Source organism: Ambystoma mexicanum, chromosome 7q (assembly GCF_040938575.1).
Source record: "Ambystoma mexicanum isolate Mex_15411 chromosome 7q, UKY_AmexF1_1, whole genome shotgun sequence".
NCBI classification, from domain to species: domain Eukaryota; kingdom Metazoa; phylum Chordata; class Amphibia; order Caudata; family Ambystomatidae; genus Ambystoma; species Ambystoma mexicanum.
Window position 1 is genome coordinate 311,039,860 of NC_090941.1, and position 25,250 is coordinate 311,065,109.

The window sequence follows — 25,250 nt, forward strand, 5'->3', positions numbered from 1 at the left end:
GCATCCGCAACCCACTTTAGCTTTTCAACTATAAAAAGCATGGAAACTAAAGATATTCTTAAGGCTATGCATCCTACTAGTTGTCCAAGAGATCTATTGCCATCTAAGGTCATACCAGAACACTACAATATCTTTGCTCCTTATCTGTGCAGATTTTTTAATGCTTCTTTCAAACATTGCACTATTTCGCAATATATTAAAGATGTGGTGGTGACTTCACTTCTGAAGAAACAGGGCCTGGACTGTGAAAACAAAATCAAAATATCGAGGCTGAGTACCCCAAAAGGAAATACACCGAACACGGGTTACAAAGGAACATACAAAGTACTTTATTTTATACTGAATCCAGTTACGAAGGACAGACCAAAATCAGATAGCTATCGGCCCTCAGTGCAACACAATGAACTCCAGCATGGTTCAGTGTGTTCAGTAAGAGACGCTGTACATTAGAATGCATTGGTCTTTTATACTCTTTGTGAGCACAATGTCCAGCCCTACTTCGGGTTAATATTCTGCTAATACATCACCGATCTAGGGTTAATGCCGAGTTTCGCACATCCACATGTAACTGGTTTGCTTTTAATACATATATCAACAAGCTTATACGGCAACTGTGTATTCTGGGATTTCCCATGCAGGTCTTCTCAAACATTAATACAATGTAGTTAAACAAGTGTTCTACGTTCAGTATTTGAATACATTGTTCTTAACATATGCTCGTGGATTAGTTTCATTGCACGAGTAATCCTTTACACACAGGTCAACGAAGGACAAGGTCTCAGTTCACGACCTCAACAAGTGGCCTGCAGGAAAGTTACATATTAGCTACATACAGAGGTCAAGACGGCCATGTTGTATTTCGGAATGACATCGTCCACCATTTTAACTTACAGGGTGACTTTTACAAAGCGAACCTAAAATGGCGGATTGACCTAAAATGGCAGCTTACATTGATTTTAAGGTCAGGACCTTGCAAAACAGATTTCTTTGCAAGTGACTTATAAGCCGGTTGGCGTAGGCCAATATACATATATTTATTACGATAGGAGGCACGATATAATTTCTCATTTGACAAATCCTCCTTTTGGCCTATGCCAAGTGCTAAAACTACTTTGGATCTCCCTGCAAATAACTCCATGCCTCATCGTCCATGCACCCTGAATCGCTGTCGGAAATATCTATTGCCATTAGGAAATTCGCTAAAATTTCTTTCAACACATATTCGTTGGAAGTTTTATCTGGGGCATACACTTTATGTCCTATTGTACCTATCGCTTGTGAGCAACATCCCCCTTGCATCGAACATATACTAGGTAGACACTGAATACAGCAACAAAGAAACAACAGGATTCCCAAAATAATCAGCAAGACCGAAAATACCTTCCAACCCCAAGATCACAAGAAGTCCCAGAACCAAGCGCTAAGATCCCAGTTTCCCTCGGGAACATGCACTTCGGAACTAAGGACATGCAGATTCTGTATTGCCTTGAAGATGGTTGGGGAGGAATCTGGTACGAAAACACAGCAAGCGGACCCCAATAATTTACACACTCCACCATGTTCAGCCAGTATGACATCTAATGCCATCCGGTTTTGAAGTGCTACTAATCTAATCGCCTTCTGTTCTAATGACATATTATAGAGTATTTCTGTGGTCCGGTTGATGGTTCTCTCCAGTACTTTCGCTAGTTTTCTGATATCTTCGGAATTCGCTATCTGCCCCCAAAATGGCACAACTGATTTTGCTATATCTCCCAAGATTTGTACTGGGGTGTCACCATTCTCGTCCCGCTGTGGACGAGCCTTTGAAACTTCTTTTGTACTAGCTATAAACACCCCAGGTAACAGGATACCTAAATAACAGGTTCCCTGCCAATCCCTGGGCAACCATGGGAATGCTACATTACCGCAGACAAATTAGACAGGTCCACCTACATACAAAGGTCTGTTTTCCCCAGTCAAATTTGCAACATTGGCACAACCTAGAAAATCTCCCATTGACTGAGTTCCATTCCTCTGTATGCAAAAAGAAACTGAATCGGGGCTATGGTTAACAGTGTAAAAAGGAGGCATGGCATCCTTATTGCCTATCGGAGCCATCTTAAAAGAAATCAAAGATTGAAAAGGACGAGATAGTCTATCAGAAGGTCTAATAGAAGCAACGTTAGGTTTACTCCTGTTTGCGAAAAGCAAGCATCCCAGGGCAGTCAAAACACGTTTCTCAAAACTATTCAAATTGGTGCCATCAAAATTCCCTGATATGCTATCATTCCAACAACAAAAGAACAGTGCTCTAAGAGAAGCATAACAAGCAGTTGTCAAAGGTAAAGAATGAATATACCAACCTAGCCCCTTATCCCTGTGTTGCGGTAAATGTGAGCAGACCCAACAGTTAGACTTATTAAAAATGGCATGCGTAGCATTCATGATAAGTAGCAGAGTATTATTGTGGTACCTTTGTCTATGCTGAGAGTCCCTAGGGGGCAGAATATGCAAATGTACAAAGGGAGTAGGAACAGCAGGTACATTTTCAGTGGGAAACAAGGATTCTAAAGGATGCATTTCCTCAAGGTACCACAATCCTAAGACAGTGACTATTAAAAACCCAAATATCATTATAAAAACACAGCAATACGTTTTCGGGGCCCATGCATATTGTCCATTGTCCCGGTTGGTCACCCCCTCATTTACAAGTCCCATACGAGCGGTAGCAGTGGCAGGCATTGTCTTCAAACGGAAACCCCCTATGTTCGTTGCTGGCGACTTCCCAACCGCGCAACTTCTTAGTCCTTCCACAACCTTAGCCAACGGAATCCCCTTTCTCAAATTTGGGCAAAATCAAGCCCTCGATGATCCTTTCCTTCTTCGAATGCACAGCCGAACCTTGCCGTAAGTCTATAAGATGCACAGCAAAACCGTGCCGTAAGTCTATCAGATGCACAGCAAAAACGTGCAATAAGTCTATTTTGTTGGATGCAGATTGTACCTTGCTTTTCCCCGTACTGATTGATCCGGAAACAATGTGTTGTCACTTCCCGTTGGAAGCAACGTATCAGAGACAAGTGAAGATGCCAAATTTAGGACAGCAGTTTCCGGATGCAAAACTTTTGGAGAGTGTGGAGACGAAATGGCTGTTTCCCCAAGCCTCACGGGCTCAGAAAGATTCTCCGACACACTCTCAGCGCTATTTACTGCTTTGGGATCGTTGGTTGCAGCAGTAGCGAGGGGTTCTGTTTCTTCTGTAACGTGTGGCACTGGGTGAGGAAGTTTCCTGATATGGGACGCGTGGATCTAGTTCTTTCTTCCAAAGACCCGCACTGCTGTTTAGGTGACCAACAGGACCTGGAACGGCCCACACCAGCGAGGTGCAAGGCAGGAAGAGCGCTCAAATGCCTTGATGAGCACTCAACTTCCAGGCCATATACTGTGGCCCAGGCCCTCGTATCGCACAGGTAAAGCTTCTCATACCTGGTGATAAATCAAATACAGGTTTTTAGTCAACTGGCTGCAATAATCTGAAAGTAATACATTTTCAACATTTCTCAACGAATTACATTTAGGAAGGTTCCAGATATTGGCAGGTCTCCCCATTACCACCCCAAATGGAGAGAGCCCAGTCTTAGTTTGAGGGGTTGTATGCATGGATAATAACACAATCAGTAAGGTGTCCAGCCATTGTAACTTAGTGCCGGCACACGTTTTAGTGAGCTTGTTCTTGATGATACCGTTGTGTCTTTCTACTAGTCCGGCGCTCTGAGCGTGTTTGGCCGAGTGGAACCATTTGTCGATCTGTAATGCCGCACATATCTGCAGAATTACAACAGCGACAAAACGTGGACCATTGTCCGACCAGATGACTCTTGGTAGCCCGAACCGCGGGAAGTACTCCTTTAACATTGTTTTCGCAGTAGTCATGGCTGCAGCATCTTTAACGGGGAAAGCCTCAACCCATTTACTAAAAGCACAGATGACCACCAGCACATATTTTTTGTTGCTGCATCGTTCCATTTCAATAAAGTCAAAGTGGATAACTTCAAAGGGGACAGAGGGTGGCCCAAAACTTCCCCTTGGAGTTTCTGTCCACTTTCCCACATTGTGTTGTAGGCAAATCATACAATCCTGGACATAGCGCTGGGCAATTTTTGAAATTTTGTCAATTGCCCAAACTTTCTCTAACATCTTTGTCATCTTCTGGGCACATACATGCGTAGGACCATGGGCCATGATGACCATCATCATTATATACGCGTCAGGGAGTAGCCATTTCCCTTCAGCTATGTCCACCCAACACCCGTCATCATCAAGTTTCCCCAAGTCTTCAGCCCACCTCTTGGATTCTTCTAACGTGGCATCAGCTTGGATATCCTGTACAGACCCAACACCCTCATCCATTGCATAAGCATTTACAGTCTCCCTTGAAACATACATCTCTGTATGGGGATCGGTAGCAGTTTGTCTAGCTATCTGATCAGCGAAAGCATTCCCTTTCCCTATGTCATCTGTAATCTTTCGATGTGCTGCACATTTCATAACTGCTAACTGAGTAGGGAGCGCAAGCGCTGAGAGTAGTTGTACTATTGGGGAGCCATGTTGGATTTTAGTGCCATGTGAAGTTAAGAACTCTCTCTCTGACCAAAGTCTCCCAAAGTTGTGAACCACCCCAAAGGCATACTGACTATCAGTATATATGTTTACTGCAAGCCCTTTGAAAGTTCACAAGCTCGGGTCAATGCTATAATCTGTGCGGCCTGAGCAGAGTTATGCATGATTCTCTTGGTTTCCACGACCGTGCTTAATGTGGTGATTGCATAAGCAGCTGTGGATGTACCATCCGGAAGTTTGAAGCAGGAGCCATCACAGAACAGCCCTCCTTGTGGATTATCCAAAGGAGTGTCTTTCAAATCAATTCTACCCTTTGTTTCTTGTTCGGTAGTACACAGACAGTCATGTGACTCTTTATCGCCGCAAGTAGTATCTTGCGGGGAAGGTGGGAGCTCAGCCGGATTAAGAACACAGCACCTCTTAATTTGAATGTGAGGAGCAAACAAGATCAATTCATATCTTGTCAACCGTGCAGAAGTGAGTTGTTGCGTTTGGGTTCGTTTCAGTAGAACATCTACAGAGTGAGGCACCATCAGGGTTAGATCATGGCCTAGGACCATTCCCTCACTCTGTTTTACAGACGCAGCAGCAGCAGCGACAGCTCGCAAACATCTTGGCAAAGCGCATGCTACAGGATCAAGGGCGGAAGAAAAGAAACCGCACGGCCTATTCTTCCCTCCATGTTCCTGCATTAATACAGCCAAAGCACATCCATCACATTCATGCACAAACAACACAAAGGCCTTTTCATAGTTTGGTGTGCCCAAAACTGGTGCAGAGCATAATGCAGTATTAAGCAAGTCAAACAATTGCTGGTGTTCCACGTTCCACGGCAATGGCGAAGAAATGCCCTTCTTTGTCAAAGCCAACATCGGTTTGATCACTAGTGAAAAATTTGGAATCCACAATCTACAGTAAGAAGCCATACCTATCAAGACTCTAACTTCCTTCTGTGTATTTTGGACAGACATGCCAGAAATGTGTTTTATTCTTTCAGGTGTCAATCTTCTTCCCTCCTTTGACAGGAGCCTAAATAGGTGACCTCCTGGCAACAATATTGAAACTTTTTAAGCGAAGCTTTGTGACCATGCTTAGCTAGATGGATAAGCAATAACACAGTGCCCTCCTTACAGGCACTCTCAGAGTCAGCAGCTAAAAGCAAATCATCAACATACTGAAGGAATGTACAAGTAGAGGTCAATTCAAGGGTATCAAGTTGTTCTTTCAAAGGCCTACTATAGATGCTAGGACTCTCTGTGTACCCTTGAGATGCACGAGTAAATGTGAATGAGCATCCCCCTAAGGTGAACGCGAACAAGTATCTACTATCCTTGTGTATAGGAATACTAAAGAAAGCATTCTTTAGATCCACAACACTAAAGTAAGTAGCTGTAGCTGGAATCATGGTTAAGATTGTCGTCACATCAGGAACAATTGGAAATTGTGGAGCGACGACTTTATTAATGGCACGTAAATCAATTATAAAACGGAATGGAATTGCATTATCACCTTTCTTGTACACGGGTAAAATCGGACTATTACACAAACTTCCTGAAATTTCTTCAATCACCCCGCGATGCACAAAATCGGAAACAATGCATTTCAAAGCTCGCTCGCCCTCAACTGAAATCTTATACTGGGGAATGCGTGGCAGCTCAATTCCATGTTTCAAAACTATCTTAACAGGTTCAATCTGTAAAACACTGACGACATTGTTGCCAACAGCCCATAAGCTCTCTGGTACATCAATGAATTCTGGCGGCAAAGGTCTAGTCAAGAATTGCGAGACAGAAAATTGCTGTGGTGAAATCGTCAAACGCACTCCATCAGAAGAACAATAAATCACTGCATTCAATTCTTTTAACAGGTTCAACCCCAGCAAGTTCGAAGTCAACAGAAATGGACAGTGGTCCGTAAAGGGACCCAAAGAAATGGGTACTGGCGAAGAACCCGGACAAATAACTGGTGTGCCAGAAAACCCTACAGAAACATTGGTTTGCCCTGACAGTGGAATGTTTGGAACCTGCGAATGACCAATGGAACAGTTCTGTGCTTCAGTGTCTATCAAAAACTGATGTTTCCTATTTCCCACCACCATTTCAATGTAGGGACCTTTCTGATTGACGGGAATAGGCGTAGGTCCCAAACCCTACTTCGGGCAATCCTAACGTAACAGAATGTCATCAAAAAGAAGCTCTTCAGATAAATATGCAGCGGAAGGATGATCAAATATGTTCCTGGTGTCCACACTTGAAGTCTGATTGATAATGCCTTTTCGGCGTTCGTCTTATGACGGCGCGCATGTTTTTCTCTACATTTAAGTTGCTGCAATGCTTCTTTTTTCCAATTCTGCAAAACATCAAATGCTACAGGTCTAGCCTTCTTCTTTAATAAAATTTACTCTAAATACTCAATACGAGGGATTTCAAAACTACCATTGATTGGCCACTGAAGTTCGGAGGCATGTCTGGTTTGTCTGTGCCAAATGTCATTAAATACTATACTTCCAATGCCATGCTTATAGTACATAGTACATGCCGGCGACCCCTCCTGTGGTGCGGGATGGCTAAATTCCAAAGATTGTCTATCACTGCGGAACAACGCCCTGAAGCAGGTAGATAATTTCCCAGGCATATCAAATTATTGGTGTTACCTGGTCAATAATTGTGTCTGCAGATACAATGCGCCAAATTCAAATTATCAGGGTTGAATTAAGAGTCGGGTCACGACTCGCCTGAACAAACCTAAGGAGGTCCGATCGGATTTCAAAGAATCTTACCTAACTAATCTTACCTCGTGTATGGTGATTTCGGCAAATCTGCTCGCCTCGATAAGTGGACCCTCGTCAAGATGCCGTCTCGGACCACAAGCTAATAATCCAGGGATTGGGTCGTGCAGCGCTTATGAGGTGTCGCGTCTCGTACAGTGGGGCCCCCTTTTGTCACACCGTCCGATCCCGGTCCGATAGCCTGCGTCAACCTTCAACAATCCGTCATCAATCATGAGGGTCCCCATTCGGGCGCCAACTCTGAAAACAAAATCTAAATATCGAGGCTAAGTACCCCAAAAGGAAATACACCGAACACGGGTTACAAAGGAACATACAAAGTACTTTATTTTATACTGAATCCAGTTACGAAGAACAGAGCTAAATCAGATAGCTATCGGCCCTCAGTGCATCACAACAAACTCCAGCGTGGTTCAGCGTGTTCAGTGAGAGATGCTGTACATTAGAATGCATTGGTCTTTAATACTCTTTGTGAGCACAATGTCCAGCCCTACTTCGGGTTAATATTCCGCTAATACATCACCGATCTAGGGTTCATGTCGAGTTTCGCACATCCACATGTAACTGGTTTGCTTTTAATACATATATCAACAAGCCTATATGGCAACTGTGTATTCTGGGATTTCCCATGCAGGTCTTCTCAAACATTAATACAATGTAGTTAAACAAGTGTTCTACGTTCAGTACTTGAATACATTGTTCTTAACATATGCTTGTGGATTAGTTTCATTGCACAAGTAATCCTTTACACACAGGTCAACGAAGGACAAGGTCTCACTTCACGACCTCAACAAGTGGCCTGCAGGCAAGTTACATATTAGCTACATACAGAGGTCAAGACGGCCATGTTGTATTTCGGAATGACATCGTCCACCATTTTAACTCACAGGGTGACTTTTACAAAGCGAACCTAAAATGGCGGATTGACCTAAAATGGCGGCTAACTTTGATTTTAAGGTCAGGATCTTGCAACACAGGTTTCTTCGCAAGTGACTTATAAGCAGCTTGGTGTAGGCCACTATACATATATTTATTACGATAGGAGGCACAATATAATTTCTCATTTGACAGGACCTTAACGATGCAGTAAACTTGTGACCTATTTCTAACACTCTGTTCTTTCTAAAGCTGGTCGATAAGGTGGCTACCATGCAGCTCCAACTATATATGGAAGCTACAGGCATACCACATAAGAAACAATCAGGTTTTTGATGCTCCTATGGCACATAAAGTACCTTGATTGACTTACAGACACAGATGCTGATGGTGCTGGAAAGAAGTGGGTCAGGGTTGCTGATTCTGCTTCATTTATCAGCATCCATCGATCTACTGGACCATTGGATCTGTCTGGAGAGATTGATGGTTACAGGGAGCTTCTTGGGTGAGGCGGTTAGATGGGTGAGATCGTTCCTGGAGGGTCGCAGATCTAGGATGTACTGGGGAGATACCCCGTCAGAGGCGGAACTCATTGCCTGTGGAGTTCCACAGGGAGCATGTCTCTCCCCATCGCTCTTCAATATATACATCTGTTACGCTCAACTGGTCTCTGCGGAGGCGTCGGGGCATGGTCGCAGCCCTCCCAGGGATGAAACTCCTCTTGTCTGTTGCTCCCTCTGTGTCTGTGTGGAGGACTGCGGAGATGAGCAGTGTGGTTCCTGCATGAATGTAAGGGGGGTTGTATGAGTATGCAGCCTGTGGTCCCTGACCCCTTCTACAGACCTCTTCTCCCTGGATGTGGCTTCCCTGGGGTTGCACTACTCTTGAGGCTCGCCTGCTGAATGATGATGATGAGCTCTCAGTCCTGCTGCTTCTGGCAGGGGCGCTTGTTGAAGGGAACAGATTTCCTTCACTGGTCCCTTGTTGTGGAAGTCCAGGCCAGCTGCGAATAGTCCACTTCTCGTGTAGGTAAGTGTTTCCCTTGTTTCCACTTGCCCACTTGTCTTCCGACTGTTGTAATTGTATTTGTAAAGTTAATTCTCTGTCCTTTGTATGCAATGTCTCTTTTCTCTGCTCTCTCCCCTTGCAGGTGGTGTAGCAGTGCCAATTGTAGCTGTGGTAGAAGAAGCAGAGCCGGCGGTATGGAGGAGCGGGGCTGAGATGGTCCAACAGCTGGTAAGTAGTCTTTAATGGTGCCTTAGGGTGCGTGTTGGGTTTTAAATGTGGCGCAACCCTGGGTTGGGTGTTTTCGGGAATACTAACCTTGTCTTGTCTTCTTTTCTCATTTCAGGACTTCAGCTTCGTAGGACAGAGAGCACAGGTGCTGTGGCGTCGATACGGGATCTGCCAAGAAGATGGAGCATTACCATGAGATGCAAGCCAGGGTCCAGGTAAGGATGCTGTTGTTGCAGGAGCATGAGGTAAGTAGCTGGTCCAGGCGGCGGTGAGCGTCACATTGCACGGAGGTGCAAAGTAATGTGAAGCATTTGCTTGAGTGATCAGTGGGTTTATATAGTCTTGTTCCCGGCCATCCCCAGTAGCTTTGGCCTGCCTGCTACCACGCCCTGCCACCTGATGAGTCAGCACCTGAAGGCCAGGCCTACGGAGCCACGTCCGATGAGTCAGCACATGGGGATGTTCTCTGGAATAAAGGCTTTCAGCACCTGGAAAGTTCTTGTAAAATAAAAGCACTCCAGCACTGAAGTAAAATAAAAGCACTCCTGCACTGAAATAAAGTGAGCACGGAAGTAAAATAAAAGCACTCCTGCACTGAAATAAAGTGTTCCTGCTCACATCTCTATATGAGCCTGGCACCAAAGGCACCAGGACTGAGTCCAGCCAGGGCCTGTGTGTTTATGAGTCCCGAAGGGACATCAGTGAGTCAAGTGACTCATTCACCCCCATCACTAGATGGTGTGGTTTTTGTGTTCAGGGGCCCGTGGTCATGACAACATCCAACCTTTGTGTGTGGAGTTAGAGAGATTTGGTTCTTTCTTCCCTAACTATGCTGATGACTTTCAGCTATCAATGGAGATCAGTGGGAAACATGCAGAGGACCAGGAGAAGCTAAATAACATCTACCTGGCTATAAAAAAACTGGATGGCTGCAAATTGCTTCTGTTTAAACACAGGGAAAACCGAGTTGATGATTTACAAGTCCAAACAAGCTAGGGAAGGCCTAGATCAGCCTTTCTCCAGCCTTCTGTTTGAGGGCATCCAGATTGTAGTAGCCACTAAAGTGAAAACCCTTGGTACATACATGGAGGCCAACTTGAATGCGGACGCCCAGGTGGACTACATTGTAAGAAACACAAATTACTACCTCAGAGTTTTGAAATTGGTTGGCCCCATGATCACTAAAGATAACTGTGAAAAACTGGTGCAGGCTATCATACTACCTCACCTGGACTATTGCAGTCCCATGCTAGGAGGTGCCAGTAAGGATGCCATTCAAAAACAGCAGAAATCTAAAATTCAGCGGTATGCATAGTCCATCAAATTACGTGGAAAGAACCAGTGTCCACTGCCCAGAAAGAGCTGCATTGGCTACCAGTATCAGCTAGGGTTCTCTTCAAGTTATTAACTTTAGGCCATAAGTGCAGTTTTGGGGCTACCCCCCAGTACCTCAAAGAGAGGGTAGTAACCTATGGACCTATCAATCTATCAGGGACCTTCGCTCGGCCAAGGCATGTCTCCTCAGAGTAGATCGCTTCAAAAGAGCACAGGGTAATGGCTGCTCTTTCCCGATTTTGGTGGCACGGGCTTGAAATGAGTTGTCAGAATCCCTCCAGAAGGAGGAAAACCATCTTGCATTCAGGAAATCACTAAAGACTAGGCTGTTTATGTAAGAAAATCTGAGACGTTGGATGCTTCCACCTCATAGCTCTGTCCCTCTGTTCAGCACCTGGAAGCCCTAGGGCTTTGGCACTTTATAAGCAAAATAACATAATATAACAGTGTTATCTGTGGGATGTCCTAGTCAGGATATGTCTTGTTCCAGGGAATGTGAAGCGATTGTTTCCCACCACACTCACTCCTTGGTAGAGTACAATGGTGACATTCAGCACTATGTCAGTCATTGCCATAGTACTCTTACACATTGTGTTCTTTTAGGGCATTTAAGGTTTTTTGATTTGTGGGTGTTGTACTTGTGCACCTGCGGGTCATGGTTGTAGTTGAGTATTGATCTGATGTATCTTGTATTGTATGGCGGTAGGTCTGGGGGTCGGCTGCTGTGGTTGGGGCAGGGTGGAGGACAGGAGTTGCTGTATGGATTGTATAACACCCCCTGCCTGCTCCTACATTCCCCTGTGAAATGTCTTCACTTTCTACAGCTTCAGCATTGCAAGGGACCCATACCTGCTCCCTGAGGCCCTATTCCCTCAAATTCCTCTCTCCCCCTCTAAACCTACCCCTCCCGTGTTGCTGATGTCCTTGCTGCCAATCCAGATAGAGGGGCTGAGGTCCACTTCCCCACTGTTCTTGCCCCCTTTTGGCCAAAATGCTGCTATTCTGGCATCTGAAGGGGCCGGGGACTGTTATGCCACCTCTGTTCACGCACTCAATGTTATTGCCCCCTCAACTGCTATCTTTGCCAATTTCTTTTACGCTAGTTTCGCTGCCTCTGCCTGCAGTCATTTAGCTGTTTCCTTTTCCCACTCTATATTATTTGACAGTGATGTATGATGTTCTTTTGGATCTCTGCCCTCCCCTTCACTTCAATGCCCAAAATGTATTCTAGTGTCCTCTGACCTTCTTTGGGCAAACCCTTTTTTAATATCAAAATAAAAAAAGAGAATCTGATCAGTCCCACTGGTTCCCCATGTCTGCGCGCCACTTCTCCTGAACCTTAATAATGTACTATGCACGGTCCTCATTGTCACCCATTTTATACTGCATAATAGACTGCAAGTCTGGCATGTCGCGGTACGTTCACCGTAGCACATCCCACACCTGCGCTCTGATGTTATTAAAGGGTGCACCATCATGTGTGTCATCATCTAGATTAACCCGCAGATACCCCACCTTAACCCACACGTCTCGAGCTTGGTCCCCCATTTTTGTGACAAGTAAACTTTTCATATCCCCCACAGCTAAGGAAATCCCTGCTGTATGTTTTTTCCGAAGCTTAGATCCATTTTCCGGCCCCGGAAGTAAGGGGCAGGAGAGGCTTGATCTTATTGTTACCCATTTGTGCACAAGGCACATAGTGCATCTTGCCTATGCCCCTGTGCAGCAACAGCATCTGAGTACCTGTGTTCTTTCCTTCTTTCTATCCACCACTTCTCTTTTTCCTTGCTACAGCCACTCAGTCAAACCTGTCTCTTAACTGTGGTCCTCACAGACTTTCCACCCATGTCGTAATCTCTGGCATCTGCTCATTCTCTTCATCATCCTAAAACTCATCCACTGTGTCCCATTCCTACTCCCTCAGCTCTCGGTCCATACCCCGGTCTGACCTAACAGTCCCATACCCTGTGCTCACTGTTCACCCGTCACCACCCCCCTCCTTCTCAATATGCATGTCCTTTACGGCCGTGCTATCTAGCCTCAACAAAATATCTCCTGCTATCCATTCATCTAACCTATGTCCCTTCTTCCTTCCTCCATCCTGTGCTGCTCTCAATCGAGCCAATTCCACCAGCGAAGCCTCCGAAGCTTCTCGCTCCTTCTTTAGCTTACTTTCTTGGGGTGGAATAGCACTCAGTGTTGGTATGTAGGGAGTGGTCAGTCACTGGGGTGGGTACGGACATTGGGTTTCTATACCCTGTGGCTGGGCGAGTGATAAGTGGGTAAAGCCCTGTATGCAGGGACCCAGTCCCATTCCCCTGTGTTGCCATGAACATTGCATCTAGGGTGGTCTCTTCAGCATTCTGAGTCCCACCCCCATCCGGGTCCTCCACATCCTCTGTCATCTTCCACAGTTCCAATATCTCCTTTCACTTTTGGAGTTGTTTACCTTTATACATAACAGCTAAGAACATGCTCAAATGGTTTAATGTCCATCTAGTATGGGTACGCTGCTCTGGCGAGGAGCGGGGCATCGTCCCCTTGTGTCTCTACCACCCTTTATTTGTGATACTTCTCAATCTTGTCCCTATACAATGGTAATGCACCACACATGTATTCCAATGGTGTCCCCCTCCAATTTTTGCAACCTGTGTGACCCAAAACGCTCCTCTGTCACAAATATGTGCTGCTCACACTTTAATTACAAAAGTCTCTACCAGTTCACTGTCCCCGCCTATCGCGCCCCATCACCCCTTTCACTGCCCCTTCCCCTTCCCCCTCCACACACACACATGCACCACCACACTCCTCTCTTATGCATACCACACTCCCCCACACACTCTAACCCTCGTTGTTATTCCTCGCAAGGGGAGTACTCATTTCTGCCTGTTCACCCGAGTTCCTCCGTCACAGGGTCCCAATAACGACCTGCACTCTCCCACGAGCCGCGCGCAGCTCCAAAGAGCAGACAGGAATTCTATAAAAAAAAAGGCTCCTGCACACCTCTGTGGGTTTGCACGCTTGAGACTGGTCTCTGCCGGTGGGCGTGGCCCCTTCAGAGAAGCGACCTGGAACCTCCATCATCTCAGGGGTCGCTGGGATCATGTCAGGGTCACCAAATGTAGGAAAGCCCCCTAGATGCCCACACCAGAAAAAAATACAACCCACTAGGGAAAAAGGCCCAGTGCATCCCTCGTAAGGAGAAAAAGTTTTATTTCCATACAAAAGGAAAAAGCAGCATCAAAGAACTCTGCTGCCACGGAGCGTTCTGCCAAAATTTGCATGAGCAACACATTAAGAAGGTACACAGCATCAGCAGTGACATCATCACATACAGTAAAAACCCACACTGCTGGTTGGTGAGTCCCTACACATAGGTCACTGGTTACATAGGGGATGTCATGGTATTGGTCCCAGCCATGTCCATCTATCTAACTACACGTGGGCCATGTTGCAGCTGTCATTGGTCAGCAGATGGCCACATAACAATTATATTACTAAGAAAAACACATCTATCTCTATATTACAGTGCACCTGGTATAAACAGACAGGTGTCCAGGGGGGTAAAAGAGGTCACTCACACACTTCACATTTCACTCACTCCCAGACAGGTCAGCATTTCTCCAAGGTCTACCACCCTTGTTCTGGGCTATAATGTCATCCCTCCCTGCACCTCACAGCACAAATCATGTGACCTAGAAATGAAGGCAGGGAGGCCCTGCTTTCTGATCTTTTGATCGATCGAGGGTCCAGCATGTTTATGGTCAGTGGTCTGGGGTTATCTGATACATTGTAATTCAGGGGTCCTAAAGCAAGGGCATTCGGGTGCTATAATTTAGGATTAGGGCTGATGGGGTTTGGAGGCCTGTGCCCTCCTTCTCATGGGATTGCGCTATTCACAGACACTCAGACCTCCGCCTGTGGCCTTGCAGGGCACATTCTTCCCTAGGCGCGAAGGTTGGCAACATTTTAGGACAATGTAGCATTTTATGGGTCTGTGTCACTCTGGCTTTTCTCATCAGTGTCTGGGATACAACCTATTCCTTTGCTCATGTTCGTGGCCAAAATATGGCTGCTAGTATCTAAGCTGGCTACTATACTTGCATGTACCCTAAAACTACAGAATATGCAATAATATAATTGTGTACAAGCATGTTAGGGCACCCCTAACCCCCCCTGGTCTCTTACATTAACGATTACAGCTTTTGCCTTATTCTAAAGTGCCTGGGGTGTGGGAGGATTGTGTCCCCTTCCCAACACAAGACAAGTAAATGCTATCGCCTTAGCAGCGGCATATACCACTAAACTAATTACCATCAGTAGACCATTCCTCTGCACAGAAAGCTGTGTCATGCTAGCAAGAGCATTGATTATCTCAAGACTAGACTATTGTAACGCTCTCTTTGCAGGAACCACCACATCCAATATAAAAAAACATCAGATTATTCTGAATAATTCTTTTAGAGCAGCCTTAAATATCCCGGAGAATGATCACATCTCGCCAGCCAGAAGAAATGTAAACTGGCCCCGAATACGGGAGCGTATCCTTTTTAAAACCTTGTCCGCAACTCATAAATGCCTTTCCGACTCTTCGCCTAGGTACCGCACTAGAAAATTCTTGAAATAACAATCCACCAGACCCACACGGTCCACTCATACCAATATCCTATTAATAACAAAAGTCAGATTACAAAGTGCTGGTGGATCTAGCTTCCCAGTAGTAACAGCAAAACAGTGGAATGTGCTTCCACCTTCATTAAAAGCCGAACCTTCATTCCGGGTATTCTGCAAATACCTCAAAATGTGGCTCTTCTCCCAAGACCATCACATTGTATGAGCAGATAACAAAATGTTATCTAGTCCAAGCACAACAACCAATAACTTAGTCCATATGTTCTCATATGTACTGTGCTTTGGTCGCATTAGTTATCCATCATATCGCATAATTGTTACTGTCTGTATCATATGTTCAAGGACCTTGATGCCTAAGGGCTTAGTGCGCTATATAAATGCAAAATTAATAAATACAATTATGATACACATCAAACCCCATTAGCAAACACACTTTGGCAAACTCCAGGCACTCATTGGGCCTTACGAAATCATGTGCCAGTGTAAGAGCAAAAAGCACTAAAGGCAAAAATAGCACTTCTGCATAAAACATATTTGCTCAATGCATTTTTGCAACACAAAACATGTTGTTGTAGTGCCAGGACACATTGCCTTGGTGCAAAAATGCACTGAAAGAATATTTTTGTTGGACCCAGCAATATTTGCCCTGGTGCTAACTGCACTTGAACCAGGACAAAATGTAAGTGATTTTGCACTCGTGCAAAAGTGGTGCAAAATCACTTTTCACCCGTGCAAAGTCACTTTGCATTTTCGCTAAAAGTTCTATGAATCGGGCTCATAATTACAATATATAATTGTGCATTTGCATCTAGCTTTTAACTTCTATCTAAGTCGGTTGTGCATTATTAAACCGTCCATAGTAGCCTTTCTATTCTATTTCACAGATTTATCAGAGCATTTACAAGAGAAGTGTTACTCCACAACAAACACATCCTCCAGAACTACTGATCCACTATTTTTAATAGTGTTCTCATGATGTACAAGCTTCCCTAATGAACTACAGCTATACGCGGTGTTAGAAGTCGAGGAGTTTCCATTTAGGGTGTTATCTTTGCAGAGACTGCAAAATCTCTTCTCTTTAGATATGTCTAACCTGGAATCTAACACTGTTAGAAGCTGCCAATTGGTTAATTCTAATGAACATGAATGTTCGCAGGTATTTGGGAGACGGATATTTTAGATTGTAAGATTGAAATTTCACATTGCCTATAGTATAATCATTATAATTCACTAGCGTTTTCTTTCCTCCAAACATATTCACAATTAGATCGCCAATCCCATAATTTGGCATGTTCCTTAAAATTAAAAAGCAGGATGTTTATGTTAATTAATTGGTGGTTCTGTTTGTGCCTTGAGTCGTGATTTTTCCAGTAGATTGAGTAAGGGGCAGTCAGGAATAGCTTTTAAATATAAAATCCCTTCCTAATTGAAGATTAATTTCAATGTATTTCTCCTTATACTGCTGCATTGAATGCTTGTAAACACACACACAATACTACTGGAGACCTACTGTAAAATAAAACAAGAACCTTACTTTTTATACACAAAGTGCTTACTAGTCTTCTCGAACAGCCATCACGCCACAGCAAGTTGCCTGCTGCTTGAGCCAGCAGAGAGAATTTCAGCTGTCGCTGCATCACTTAATTAAAGTTGTGAAAAGTGATCACGAACCTGCATTGTATTGCTTATTTTAAAGCAGAAGGTACATTAGTAGCTGCAATTTAGCTTTTTTTTTTTTTAAATCCCAACAGTTTCTAGGTTGATTTTACGAATCAGCAAATGGAAGCTCTCTTACATTATATTAAGCAGGAGACAATGTATTAATGGGAATGGCAGTGTATGAGTGTGTGGCCATGTATTATAAGGAATAAAATACCCCCTGCGTACATAGTAAGGATATTGGAAGTCACCTTGGAGTTCTGTGACCTTATAAAGGAAGGAACCTTCTACCTCATTCCTATTTGGTCACAAAACATATCAGTGAGTTGCAACAGTAGAGGGTACATTCTGCCTTATATATACACCTTGAACAGCTTGCAATAGCTCTGGACATTGCCCTTCCCCAACGTATGGTGTGAACTGAAGTCGAAACCTATAGCCCTTGGTGGATGTCATTGTTGTCGTGGATAATTGCTCTTTCCAAATGTACTGCCGTTGCAAGGCTGAGTCTTTTATATGTCCTGAGGGGTCATTATTGATTTGTATAACTTGCTGTTCCCCAGATGGCACAGGACATGTGTCAAAGCCTTACCTGTGGACTTCAGTTGTATGTGTGGTGTGAATGTTGTGAGGCCAGACTCTGCTCAGATCAGCAAGCCAATTTTTGGCAACTGGCACTGGCACGAAGGGTGGATTTCTTTAATCAGAATTTGTTATGTAAAATGTTCACATACGAGTTTAATAAGTGCATTTTTACCTTTTCTTTCAATCGGCCAATACTCAGAGGTATGGTTGCCGTCAGTCAAGTTTACACTGTAAGATACTGTAATACTTTCAATTTGAAACCTCAGGAATTGGATTTTAAGTTGAAATAATGTATACACGTCTGTGGTAGCAGCAATTATTTCCCTCTGGGAATAGTATATGTTATAGATACAGTTGAAATGAGGAGTGTGAGGAATTGCCATCCAGTCAGGGTATGAAGGCCCTTTGACTTTCATTAATTCATAAAATGATGCAGGTAATTACATCTCTCAAAGGGTAATTTGCTGAGCACATTCCCCTTTTATAAGCTCCGTGCTAAAGGAACAGTGTTTATCTGTGCCCTGCTGCATCAGTCTCCTGATCTGCAGCACTTGCTCTATATGTGGTACAGGGGAGGATCAGAGGTCAAAGTTGCGCATCTGACAGCTGCAATGACAGCCACGTCTCTGCAGTGCAGGGGATCCTTTTTAAAATATGCACCCCTGTACCAAACATATGATGATCATAAGTAGCCCATGATGGTGTCAGGGTAAACTCTAAATATTAGCTATTCCTAAATTAAGGCATGGTGCATGGCACTACTCATGATCATTCCAGCAAAACCCCATTTGATATCACACATGTGTTAGCTCTTGTGAGCTAACTCAGCTGTGGAAGGTAATGTGTATTCTGGCCAGACAGGCTGACCCAGCCAACTTACAGGACAGGGACCTGCATGGACAGGCCTCTTCATTGATCTCTTTGTGAGGGTAGTTAAGGCCCTCTGCCAGAAATAGCCACTCTGAAGTAAGCTGTCCTGGGCCCAGGCTTCAAGGGAACACACCCATTCAAGAGGAGTTGCCTCTCACCAAGGTGCTGCATTTCTAAAGGCTTTTGATCATCCTAGTGAGAATGGAAGGGTTTCTGTAGACAGAGCTCCTTTGGGGGGAATACTTCTACCATCTTGTTTGTCTCTACCTCTCTCTCCCATTCCTGTTCCCTCTACTTCTTCTAGAGAAAAGCACTTTGGATGTGATGTCAGAAGGGCAATGTCCACTATTTTCAAGTGGAGGGATTGAACCCCTAAAGCAGACTGGCTTTAATCCAATTACTTGCAGGCTTTTACCTTTAAAAGAAAGTGGTCGCCCACCAATTCTTCAGATCACCTTTTGGACTCCAACCATGGAAGAAGATTGAAATGGACCTCTGATGGGAGAGTTGCCTTTCCAGAGCCCTCCACCAATGAGGTAAGGACTGAGCGTCCAAGGCAGAGGCAAGCTGTGTTCCCTACTCATTCACAGGGCACATTGGCAGTGAACCTGCTGCTGGAAAAAATATCTTCCTCTCTGCCAGCCACACTGCTGCCAGGACCTCAGCTTGGTGAAGGACCCCTGAAGGTGCAATGAGCCAGAGAACAAGGACTGAACTTGTCCCTCAAACACCTCAAACACCTGTGTGGGACTCAAAGCATACAGAGAGCTAATGTAGACCTAGGTCTTTTCGTCCTTGCATCTAACCAGTCAGTTTGTTGTTGAGCGAGTTCACTGCATTTCGAACTAGCAGGACCCCCCGGAGCTGCCATTGGCACTCCCCAAGCTTTTTCAAACTCAAATGACCCGTTCAAACCTGTTCGCCTTTGCACCGTGCTAGCTGAGCATGTCATTGTCTCAGCTCTAACTACACACTCCTCTATTGCATCTGCCACTGAACTACTGCTCTTTCTACCAGCATCTTTGATGATGAACATCATCACCAATTAAACCCACCTTGGTGGATCTTCGAGCCTTAATCATCCACAAGGTTCGCTGCATCAAACCACTAGAACTGAATGTGCACATCCAGTTGCCAACATCTTCCCCGCCTACAAGACAATCAAACCAAACCCTGTTGGCCCTCAAGATCTCTATTGCCTCAGGGCTTCTTTGAAGCCATCTGGTCGACCAGCGTATTCAGTCACCAACTTCTTCGAACAGACTGACAAACCGACTCTGGTGGCCCTCAAAATCCGCTCGCCTCCTGGCATCACCTTCGAACTGCAACAAGCTCCTTTTGACCCCTGCTCAACAATGCTCCCCACCTAGGATACTCCAAGCGCTTCACCTGAACAGCCTCAGTGAGATGGAGTTACACTGCACAAACAGCACAGAGCAGCCTAGTTCGCCATAATCAAATCACCAATAAGGTACCATTGACCCATAACTGCCCCCTTGATTCGTTTTAGGTCTTAGAGACTGGTTAGGTCACCTTTGGACCTTTTCCCAAGAGATATCCTTTTACAAAGAACAATGTGGTTGTTAAAAATGCCTCATCACCCATGCATTGTCGCCCAGAGTGGTGCATTCTCTCTATTCTTGCATTTTCTCTGTCTTTTCCACAGGGGTTGGTTTTTGTACAGTTTTTCTATTTGGTGTTCTTGCAGATGGTATGTTTAATTAAAGTATATGTATATATGTTTTAGATCCTTTATTTGACATTGCCTTTATTAAGAGTATAGCCTTCCGTCGAACCATGCTACCAGAAAAGGAGAAGGAGGTACATCTCTTTACTATACCTGTTTTACCTTTATGACTGTGTTGACTCTTGGTTTGTAGAAGTGTGAAGAATGAATGGGTGCTTTAGCCTCTACTCATCCTTGTACTCCTGCAGGACAGATGTCAATTTGTAATCCTGATAGCAGCAGTTGGGATTTGAAACAGATTGCTCCAACAGCCTAGTCAGCCAAAATAAAAGTGTGCAGTTAAGGTTAGATTCACTGGCAGGTACTTTTTGATTACTACCATGGAAATTACCATGAGCTCTGCATCAACCTTGTCAGTAGGTGAGCTGTGTGTGTTATGCCAAGCAAGTGAACTCCCATGCGGCAGCGAGGTTAGGAAAAATGAGCTATTGAAAACCCTCCAAGCTTTTGATGACGCTAGAGAGTTGTAAATTATCCACGGGTCATTAGTGATACTGAGCACCCATGTCAGTTAACTCTCTTTCTGGGGAGCATGGAAGAGAATGAGGAAGGTGACAGTGATGACGCATTGCATCATTCAGCCCAGAGAGGTGGTAGTGTGAGTACCACAGATCCCAAGACTCAGCTAAATCACAATATTCTGTGACACCTATGGCCTCCAATGGGTCCTGTGCCAGTTGCACAGGAGGGGGTCTAAGCAAAAGAGAACTCTGTCCAGAAGGTAGAAAATTAGCCTTGGAGGAACATAAATAGAGGTATGAAAAGCAGAAACAAATGGCACAGGCTGCTTTATCAGTGCATTAACTGAGGGGGGAAAGGGAAGAAAAGTAGACTGAAGCAGCTCTACCTAAACAGAAACAGAAGGATCTGGTAATTCAGGAACTATGCAGATTTGACCTGGAGAATCAGCGGGAATGCAGGAATTCCAGAGGCGAGGGGAATACCTCCAGTGGTGTCACCCAAGGAAAGCTTAGGTGCCACCTCCCCAGGGACTTGGTCCAAACTTATGAGGAAAGGAGAGATATTTTCAGCTGGTTCAAAAAACTGGAGTTAGCATTCCGTCTCCAGGAGGTGGGGGGGGGAGTTGTAGGGTGAAACCCTTATGACCCGTCTACAGATGGTTGAAAATGATCTTATCATCCGGTTAGCTCCTGATAAAAAGTCCATCTATACCAAGATGAAGGACACCATCCTTAGGAAGTTTTCCAAGAACCCAGAACAATACCTCAAGAGCTTTAGAGAGCTGACCAAAAAGGGGAGTCAAACCATTGAGGCATTTACATATCAGTCTCTGAAATATCTGGGTAGATGTGCTGCAGTTAACAAAGTTGACACGTTTGAGGGCATGTTCATTCTGATTTCATGTGAGAGCATCCTTAAGCAATGTGAGATGGAGTTACACCAGCATTCATTGGCCATGACTATCAAATACCCTAGGGAGCTTTCAAAGGCAGCCGATCTATATGTAGTACTTGTTCTAGAAAAAAAACTCTAGCCCCAGTATCAAAGCCAGATGACAAGGGAGGTGATCAAAGTAAACCAAAAGAGTGTAAGGACAGAGGTCTGCCAACTTCCGCTAAGAAAGGGCCCCAATAATTTGAGGAGAGATCACTGCCATCCACACCTTCTGTTCCCAGGAAAAGGAAGAGTGAGTGCACTCCTAACACTGGGGCACCCACATTCACAGCCCCATGGGCATCCTTACATGTGAAGACTGAAGACAAAGACATGGTGATCCTGCTTGCAAGGGTAAAGCGAAGCCAGCTATGGTTAGCGCCACACTCGTGGAGGAAGAAGAAGGAGAGGAGTTTGTAAGTGTGGCCTTTGTAGATGATGAATTTCCACTAGTCCAGGGTCTAGATGAATGTACCCTACTGTCTCCGGGCAGGATAGGTACTGTGGGTGCAACTGCAGCCCAAGTCCATGCTAACACAGAGATCTTATTGGACTATGTGTTCATAAATGGGAACACAGCTCCAGTGATACTGCTCCGAGTATGATGACTGGTGGGTGTAAGAGGACCAGATCCTTCCTGCACCTCCAAAGCTAGTTGGAGGGTTTAATGGCCCCTCCTCATGCCAACTGGCTATCGTGGAGTTCAGCTGGAGAGGTGAAACCACTCAACTCTGCTTTGGTGTCAAAGACACAATTCCGGCGGACTGTCTGTTAGGGAATGACAAGCCTGAAGCCAAAATCATTGCCACAATCATGAGATCCATGGCCAAGGAAGCAGCATATGTATCAACCATTGGCGGCCATGGGTGAGGGGTGCTTCCAGCTGATGATGGCAAAAGATCAGCAATACTGGTACTGCCCAGTCCAGATCCAGAGACCACAGAAGCACCTGATCCTAACAGAGAGGGCCTAGGGGGCACTAAGGTTCCTGCTAAGGAGGCATGATATTCAGTGACCTCAGGGTTGCCTACCGGTGTAGAATCACAACCTGTGGTGGAGAACATGGTTGTTTTAGAACTCAAGGGCCTGCCAGAACTAAGTGACTTGTCATTAGATGGAGATCCCAGCCATCGTGACTTTTGCCAATCCCAGCGCAACTGCCCAACACTGGCATATCTGCATGACCAGGCAGAAAAGCAGGCCCAGGGGGAAGCACCTGGGATGTTTAGGATGTACTGGGAGAAGGGTCTGCTGTACAGTGAGACCAAGAATTCTGAGACAGAACAGTTGGCAGTTGTTGGACCCTGAATCCCACAGGAGGTTCCTACTGTACTTGGCTCACATCATTCTATTGGCAGAACATTTAGGATTGACCAAGACAGCTGACTGGCTGTCCGCTCATTTTTTGTGGCCTCAAATGGGAGGAAAAACAAGGTTCTGAGCACTTATAAAGCATCCGGCCAAGTGGAGCCACAATGGCCCATTTTAATTCCACTACCAGTCATTGGGTGAACTTTCGAGAGGATAGGTATGGACATGGTGGGCCCTTTGGACCCCCAAACTGCCTCAGGAAACCAATACATTTTGGTAGTAGTGGTTCATGCCACCCGGTTTCCCAAGACTGCACCTTTGAGAAGCATTAGTGCCTTTGGTGGCATATTCTCAGATTCCCCAAAGAAATCATTCCAGGCAGGGCATCCAACTTCATAACGACATAATTGAAGGCCATGTGGGATGAATGCAGAGTAACCAACAAGTTCTCCACTGCCACCTTTCACCCACAAACCAGTGGGCTTGTTTAGCAGTTCCATAGGACCCTAAAGGGCATGATAGGTGGCTCTGAAAAGCCTCTGAGGAGAAAGTGGGATATCCTCCTGCCATGCCTACCGCTCTCCTAACGGGAGGTCCCACAGAGTGGTGTTGGATGCAGTCCCATTGACTCCACTTTGGGCCACCTGTTAGGTGTCCACTGAGTCGTGTGCGACATGTGTGGGAAGGCAACCCCCAAACGCCTTCTCACAACACTTTGGAGTATGTCCTTGGTCTCTGATCCCAGAAGCCCAAGTATAGTTCCCCAGGGGTCTACCTCTCTCCCTGGCTGTTCAACCAATACCTGCCACTTCTTGCCCACCACATTGCCGCTCTCTGCCCCAACTTTCAGTGCTATGCGGATAGCTTGTTTTCAGGCTCCCTTCAGCCACCTCTTCTCCTTCTCTGACTGTCTTTCCACCATCCAGGAGTGGTGTGCTGACAATGATCTCTGCCTTAATGCCAGTAAGACCAAGATTCTCCTCATCAGCACACCTGCTCCCTCCTTTCCTGTCACTCTCTGGCCGGTCTCTCTTGGCCCTCTTCCTGCTCCCACCTCTGAGGCTAAAAACCTCTGGGTCATTTTCAACTCCACACTTACCTTCTCGCCGCACATCTCTGAAGTCTCTAATAAGTCACCCTACCAGATGCACCTCCTCAGAGGTATTCTTCCTTCCCCCAGATGCTCACTGTCTCCAGAGCGCTGGTTCTTTCTAGGCTGGGCTACTGCAACAACCTCTTTCTAAATCTGCCTGCCTCTTCTCTCCGCCCTCTGCAACTCATCCAAAACAGGACTGCAAGACTTGTCCTTGGCCTCAGGGCCAGGGATTGTATCTCTCCAGGACTGAAATCTCTGCACTGACTCCCAGTGGCAGGGAGGATTAAGTTCAAAACCCTCAGCATTGTCCACAAGGCCTTCTGGGGCTTGGGACCTCAATCCCTTCAACTCTATCTTCCTAATTATTTTCCTTCTCGAGCTCTTTGCTCATCTGCCTCCAACTCCCTCAGGGTTAGTCGCTTCAACAAGCAGTGAATTAGTGGTAGATCTCTTTCTTCTGCGGGGGGCTCCCTCTAGAACAGCCTCCCTGCCTCTCTGAAACTTGAGGAGAACCATCTCCGGTTCCGGAAGCATCTCAATACCTTCATCTTTGCTTCTGTTTTCTCTCCTCTTCTCCCCTGCTGATCTCCTAGCTGAATCTGAAACTGCACTGGTAACCTGGTTACCCTCTGATCTCGGGCCCATGTCCCCTCCCTGCCAGTTGCACACCGGCACTGCCCCCCTGGCACTCAGTGAACTGTTTCTGTATCCCTACAGCCCCTACTAGCACTTGACACCTGATTTATGCACTTACCCTTGCACTTCCACCAGCTGGCCACACTTTTATTCATTGGCCCTCATTACGAGGTTGGTGGAATGAGTTTACCAAAAACCATTCCGCCCTATTACGAGGTGTCCTCACGGGACCCGCAAAGGGCGCATGGTAAAAACAGGCGTCCTTACCGGGTCCCGTGAGGAGACCAGGGAGCTAACAACGGGCCCGTTATTAACAGGCCCGTTGTTAGCTCCTTCCCCATTCCCATTGAGCCCTATGGGGGCTCAAATGGGAATGGGCATGGACCGGGTCCGAGTTCCTCGAACGAGGTTGGGGTGGCCCGGTAAGTCCTCATTTGAGGAATCCAGGCCCGGTATGCGGTAAGGAGGCAGCCATGCCGCTA